Source organism: Montipora foliosa, chromosome 3, assembly GCF_036669935.1.
Source record: "Montipora foliosa isolate CH-2021 chromosome 3, ASM3666993v2, whole genome shotgun sequence".
Lineage (NCBI taxonomy): Eukaryota > Metazoa > Cnidaria > Anthozoa > Scleractinia > Acroporidae > Montipora > Montipora foliosa.
This window is the reverse complement of record NC_090871.1, coordinates 21,877,441-21,884,940: the sequence shown is the minus strand read 5'-3', so window position 1 is coordinate 21,884,940 and position 7,500 is coordinate 21,877,441. Positions and strand designations below refer to the sequence as shown.

At 36.6% G+C, this 7,500-nt stretch overlaps 1 protein-coding gene across 3 annotated transcripts in view; it reads left to right on the top strand.

Moving 5' to 3' along the window:
- The first annotated feature begins 4,971 nt into the window (after positions 1 to 4,971).
- Positions 4,972 to 7,500, top strand: part of LOC137994606 (G-protein coupled receptor 161-like) — a 36,569-nt gene continuing 34,040 nt past the window's right edge. For 2 of the 3 annotated variants that reach the window (XM_068840211.1, XM_068840209.1), the window contains exon 1: positions 4,972 to 5,155. The gene's annotated coding sequence lies outside the window, so the exon portion shown is untranslated. The remainder of the gene's footprint in view (positions 5,156 to 7,500) is intronic. The other variant, XM_068840217.1, reaches the window with a different exon arrangement.

Genomic DNA, 7,500 nt, shown 5'->3' with positions numbered 1-7,500 from the left:
ATTTGAAAAATGAGCTTCAAATCAAAGCAACACACATTCACAAATTCGAAAAAATCGAAAATGGCTTTATTTGCTGCTTTAAAGGCCGACAAAAGACATCAAACTTTTTGTTTTCTTGAATTACCTTTTCCTCGTCAGGATAATAAAATTCGCTTTCGCTATGGTAGCTCTCGTTATCGGAATCCATAATTGTTTGACTCGGTCTAAAAGATTTACATTGTTTACGACACTTTTGCGCTGTTACAAAAAGCTTGAAAAGTTGCTACAGTTGGAAGTATCGGAGAGGTTTGTACTCGAGGTCCGGATGGAAAAATCCGGACCGCTGGAGCGCGCGCGATTTGCCAATCAGATTCAAGGATTTAGAATGCCTGACTGCTGAGAAGCTGGAGAAAAAATTAAATATATCTTGTTTGCTAGCTGGGAGGTCCGTATACGGACCGATCCTTAGCTGGTAAATGACTTTTTTCCCCTCTCTCTTCCTCTCTGAGATCACTTTTTTAATTGTTGACTCGCACCGCGCTTGATAGCGAAAACAGTAAGCGACTTACAAACTGAACGTTTCAAAGAGAAATATTTTTGTTTGAATTATATTTCCACGCCTCTTGTCTAATAAAAATCTGTTTTGAAACACTTACTTCTGTATGCAAACGGGATTTGGCGGGGTCCAACATTGTTCTATGGTTCGGCACCCGTCAAGTTCAGTGATAGAGCATGTTGGAGCAATGAGAGGGCAATAGCTTCGATTACTCTTAAGGATGGGGCCGGGTATGCCCGTGATATCAGGGCAATTTTTAGCACGTTACGTTTAAGCGACATTGGATGTGGATTTAAGTTGCTAACTTGAAGTTTGCTTCTTTGGCCGTAAGGTTCAGAGTTAAGGACTCGGCTCTGCTTCTTTTTAGAATTAAACCGAAGAGAGAGTTTCTGAAAGAAGCTTTAGATACAGTGGTGCTTTGACTTGGAACCAACTTCCAATTGAAGCTAAATTGTCGAATTCACTAAATAAATTTAAAAACAACCTCAAAACGTGATTGGGTCATGCCATGTTACATTCATTTAGTCTTGCGCCTCAATATCGAATGGCTTCCATTCTTAGGCAGTATAGTATAGGGATTTTTAAGGATATCATTATAATTCTAAATTAAATTCCGAACTATTATCTTTCCTCTTGCTTGGAAGTAAAAGTAGTATTGTAAGTTTTAGGTTCTTAAGCAGATTCTTATCCATATATGTTATATTGTAGTCGCTTTTTTTAATATACACATATTCACATGTATATACGTACATCTTTATATAATATATTTGTAGAGACACGCCCTCTATGACAACCAAATTGATGTTGTTAGGGCTAGTGTGTCTTTTGGATTTAAATGTATACCATACCATACCATACCAATTATTTGTTTCCTCGGCGTCGTGATTTTTGCTCCTTATGCGTAAGATTTCATGTCCGAATTATAATTTATTTCTTTAATTCAACAATAAATGCCCAACAAGAGTCTAACGACAGTGACATTACTAAATAATGCAATGAGACACTAACTTAAGGAGAATAACTTGTGGTCACGTGCACCATGTAAGAAAGTAAATCCAAAGTAATCTCATCTTGTGTACTGAGCTTATTCCCATTCGCAATTATCCTGCCTACACAGTAAAGGCCACATTTAGCCTCTTATGGGTTAACAATGACGTCTTGTGTCTAGTAGTTGGCTAATTTGAATATTAAAATAACAACAACAAACAACTCCAATGCCTTATTCAAATTTCATTGTACGCACAAAAATTTCGATTACTGATAGGAGCTGCTGATAGCAAGTGAAGTGTTGTGATTGCGAGGGGACCCAAGAAATACGACAGCAAAGACAAAACGCATGACTGACACCGAATACGTTTAAATTTTTAACGCATGCTCAGTACGAAACGTGCAGGCCACGACTTCTTCCCGACTTATCTACGAAGATCGAAAGAGACTCTGCTCGCAGGGTAATCTCATGGGTACTCAGTATCAAATAAAGCGACGCGATGAAAGGATTTATTCGTTCTATTTTTCAATCTTAACAGAAAACTTGATTATAGTTGAATTGATATATAATTGGAGAATGATTTAAGTAATAGAAGGATGTTTTCAATAATCGTAGAATCAGAGAATCGGAGATTGATTTCAAAAGCATTGAGGTAAACTGAATCGTATAATCGGAAAATGATTTCTAAATATATGTTGAAGTAAAATTGTAATATAAACACAATACTATATTAAGAACTCTATGATTGACAGGTATAACAAGGATACTGATAATTAATTAACTTAATTTTGTACATAATTATAATGTATCTGTTTGAAGGTGACTGGATGTTTTTATAGATTCATATTTTCGTTGATTTGATTAAGTACTTTACGTCAATATGTTCAACAAGTTTAATGTTTGTATTTAGTACAAGAAGTAATACTTTTTAACAAAAAAATGTTATTTAACTCTATTCCTTGTGCTGATGATGTAATTAATTTGGGGCACCTACTCGATTAGTTTACTAACTATTTAGGTGTCCCAAACTCCACCGTAAAACCATATTTTCAAACTTTAATACTTTCCCTTCTTCTTCTATTTTTGTTAAACAATATATTAAAATCATTCTAACTTTATATACATAATATTCTGTGTAAGTTAAATAAAATTGACTTGACTTGAAATTGACTCGACACCAATGAAATGCCACACCATTTCCCTGTAATATTTTTTGTATAGTCGTAACGTAGAACAACGGCGCGATTTATTATGTAACCATAGCAACGATGATCTTTTTATTTGTAAAGATTATGTACTTACTGACTGAGTGGGAGGGCCGGACGGGAAAATATTTGGCCCGAGGTCATGGCGTACGGACCGAGCGCCAAATATTTTCCCGTCCGGCCCGACCTAACTCAGTCAATAAGCATTTTATCATATGACCACCGCGCTTTTCCTTTTTTTTTTTCTTTCCGGGTAACAAAATTCCGAATGTTCACTTACGTCGATCATTTTGACCGAAAAGTCGGGATTTATATAGCAACAAAGTACGGCCCTCATACGGGGATTTTCTCAATAGTTTTGCAATGAAAGCGCGCGCGGGGCCGTACGGGTCATATGATAAAACATGTTATCTAAAGGGAAGATATCGTTGACGTTGATTGTCATTAATGTGCCAACCAGACCCTCACTGGCTGTCGAAACAAAGGGTACTTTTGTTCCAGTGGCTGGCAAATTTGAACAACAAAGCAATGTTTGTAAACAAATATCTTCTCTATAATTTATCCACCATGACATCAGCTATTCAGTTGGGCAAGCTCTGGGTATAAATGAATCCTTACGTCTATTAGTTCCTGATGATATCCTTAAACCACTTCCTTTTCTCAATCGGTAATTGTGGTTACATCGCGTCGCGCCTCACCGTGGCCACCTAACAAAGTTTTTTACAAACAGTCCGCCAATCAGAATGTGTGAATTTGATTGACAGTCACGCCTCCTTGCAAAGTTCGCACAGTTGTAAGTTGAAACACCGTTGCATGAGTTGTTGAGTTGACGTGTTTACACGTATATTGTCAAATGTGAAAGTTTGTTGTGTGGCCACGGTACGGCGCGTTGCACTGTAACATAGGCTGGTAGGAACTTTAAAGCTTGCGTGAGTTTCATCCGCCATTGAATAATGATATAAAGTGGGTGATGTACCCTCTTTATAAGGGAGCTGCGCCTTGTTACGGTATACCCAGGAATAAATTAGATGCAGAGTATTGTTTATTCGTCCCTAATAGAACTAAAAGAGTTCATTAATATAATAGGCCACTTCCGAGTTCATGCCTGCCTTTAAAGCGAGTCTAAGTGCGAAGTTTTTGTGATGGTAATTAGTTCTACTTCACATATGAATGAAAACGAATTTTTATAACAAAAACTTCGCACTTAGACTCGCTTTGAAGACGAGGCAGACATGAACTCGGAAATGGCCTATTGAACTGAACGCGAGAAAAATATTGAAACGAAATTTTTCCAGAGCCCAGTAAATGAAGGAGTGGTCCGTACTGTCACATGCAAATCGCTGACTCGCAAGGCCTTGACCGATCAAATTTCGAACCGCTGAAAAAAATTATTCTTGTTGTTTATTTTATTGTGCATGCCTTTACTGCGTCATCCGAACAAATTTTCGCGTGACCAAATTTTCCGGTTCTGGCGCCTGTAATAGATCTCGGCAGATAAATCTGTCACAGTAAATTGTGGGGAAATTTTCTCATTTGCAGAGGCAAAGTCACGTGTGACATATTTGACAAAGCTTGAGATCAGCAGTAGCTCCTACTGAGTTAAATAAAAAGCGGAAAGCTAGCAGGCAAATTATTTATAAATTTCTTTTCAATTATAATTATCGACTTGTTTGGCGCAAGTAGTAGTGACATATATTCAAATCTACCTCATCAATTCGAAGAGGCAGTTTACCAACTGAATTCTGTCTGCTTCTGAAATTGAAAAGTTATTTCCGAGTATTCTTCTGTAAACAAGCTTTGCTCCAGGGTTTGTAATCCCATTTTGTTCAAGCTGTGATTGTAAAGGTTCCTTTTTGAAAGTTCAAATTTCCTGAACTGAAAAAAAGATACCGGCAAAACAGTTGGAAAGTACATGAAAAGAATATATTTTGCTCGCGAAGTTTGATAGCGGACAGATGAAAACAGTTTTCGATCAAATCAAACTGTTCAAAACCACACTATGAACAGATGTTTGGCGCTTTTATTAAAAATAAAATTTCAGCTGCAGACACGCTTTTGCTCAATTTTTTCCTTTTTTTTTTGTGCAAGCACAACTTGATTTATGTCGTTAATTACTGATGGTGTAGAGAAAACAAACTACTGTCGTACTTTTCAATTAGAGCGGGAAGTATCTGTCAACCTTGGAAGATAACTTTTAATTCATTCATGCGTAAAAACCTGAAACCAAACCTTCACAAAGGTTTTAGCTTGACTCGCTTTTAATACATAAGGATGAATTGGTGAAACCGGAAATGGTGTCTTGTCACAAGACCACTAAAACAAAATAGAACTTGATCAAATATCATACTCCCGTTTCTAGCATCTTTTCAGATGGTTAAAGTGTTCACTCCACTGTACACCAGGAAATTCAACTCAGCAGGTTTGGTAGTAAGTATAATAAACTTATGTTTAATTGTTAAAGTTTATGCTACTTGAAGTTTAGTTTAAAACCCAGAATCTAAAAAGGCCAGATGTAAATAAATCCCGTGTTTAATACTGTAGCAACTGAAGCAGGATGCGCCAAAGAAATCGGCATGTTTGGCTAGTAGCAAGGGAAAAAACAGCTGTTTTTCCTTTTTAGTCGACCGTCATCACTTTTTTCCTTAAACAAATGAAACTGACAGGGTTTAGAAGCATAATACTTTCGTTCTCCCCTTCATTTTTCATCGGCCGTTTTTTTTATATATGTTTATAATTTTACAGAATAAGTACTATGGTTTGTTATGTTACGTAAGAGGAAGAATAACAGTCTGCTTCCTACCTCTGGGTGTAAATCGACGACCGCCGGAGTACGATCAAAAACACACCACTAATCTGTGCTGCCTAATAATTGAAACGGCATCATCTTCGAGTTGACCAACTTTACTCGACAACTTGAGAATAATGTCTAAAAGCACTAGTACGTTCATTGTATAGCAGTTTATTTCAGCTTTAAATTGTATCTTAAAAATCTGTTAGAGCTGTTTCACTTGGTTTTAAATTATTTTCAAGAATTACGAAAACGGTACATTAAGCAAAGTAAACACAAGACATAGTAACAGGCCCGTCTCTTCAATTATTTTAATATTCTATGCCATGGGTTTCATGAAAATTGTCTGTTTTATTTGATTGATTTTGCTTTTGCTTTTTTTTTGTCTTTGCTTTTTTTTGCACGGCTGGGAAATGCTTAATATTTCACTAGGAGAAAGTTTACACCGTCCCAATGAAAAATCTCCATTAAGGATCTGTCTGCAATTTTTCTTTTTTACTTTTAAAAGAAAATACTGTTATTTGAAGATCTAGTATTATATTGAATTTTAGTATTACTTGAAAAGTTTTGCAAGGGTCAGCTGCAAATTTGCAGAAATTTAAAACCTCAAAATTGCAAATTTGTAGTCGAAGTACACGGATGAATATTACATTTCGCCCGGCAATCTGTTGGAATCGAAATTATTACTGGAAATATATGTTCCCTCCGTTTAAAATATGGCAATAAAATTTCCTTCAGCAGCAGTAATTTAACCTATCATCTCACTTAGCAATCTGCTCGAATCGAAATTACAAAATGAGAGATTGTTCCTGTACTAAAACAGAAACGGGTACTTTCGTTTTATATCATGGGAATAGGCTTTTCTTTTCTTTTCTTTTTTTTTTTTTGCAACAATTCGTCACGTGATCTTGTTTTCATAAACACGATGATTCAGTTGGTTTCATGAAATTATTTTTCTAGAAAGAAAAAGAGCAATTCAAAATATGCTACCATGCCGATTTTTTTTATGATATCGTTTAATCTGGTGTTGTTACAGTTGAAAAAAATTATAAGAATTTGTAAGGGATGGCTTTGCCATCCAGTCACGCTTCGATGCTTTTCATAGAAATCTTTGTATTTTTCTAAGTGTTCAAACCGTTTTAAAATTCTCTCTTCGAAATATGAAAGTGTGAAAATTTTCCACCGTTGAACATTTATTCTCGCTTATTTGTCCCACATTAAAATAAGTTTTCACGTGTCTTCATCGCCGCCTTGATCTCTCATTAGCTTCTTTTGTTCGTCCACCAGAAGTCGTACATTTCTCTATTGTTATTGGTGTGTCTAGGGTTGGATGCTTGTGGAGGGCAAATGCCTTTCGTTCGTAAACAAAAGTGTGGAATTTTCAAGTGTTTAAATGGTCATACAATCTTTACCTTAAGTGAAGTTTTTCTGAAAATTTGTATTCTGGCTAAGTCAAACACAATCTTCCCATTTCTGGAATTTATAAAGTCTGAGCTTTGAGTTCACCAATTATTAGTCATGTGACCAATTTGTTGCAAATGGCCGATCTGCACGAAGTGTCAGTTTGAACTTTCGCAACAGAATAGTGCTACTAAATCTCGGTAGACTTTCTTCTTTTTCCATGTATGAGCCGATGTCAAATCCATGTCGTCATTCAGTTCGGCACGGCCAACATGCCTGCTCAGCGTACTTGTATCAGTTTCAGGTCCAAGTCTTCTCGGATAAGGACTATAATATAAACCGTAGGCCCCCCGTCCCACAACCCTATCTGCGTGTTACTCAACACTGTCGGACGTTAAAGAAGCCACTCACTGTTCGTGAAGAGTAGGGGAAATGACTGACGTGCTTGTCAAAAAAGCAAAGTTGCTCAGTTATCTTTGAAAAAGACTTTCTCGTAATGACTCAGATCGTTAGAGTTTGCCAGTCCACTCTGGAAGACACGGCAAGCTTGGACGTAGTGGCTCATAGTGAATCCTTGCTTTAA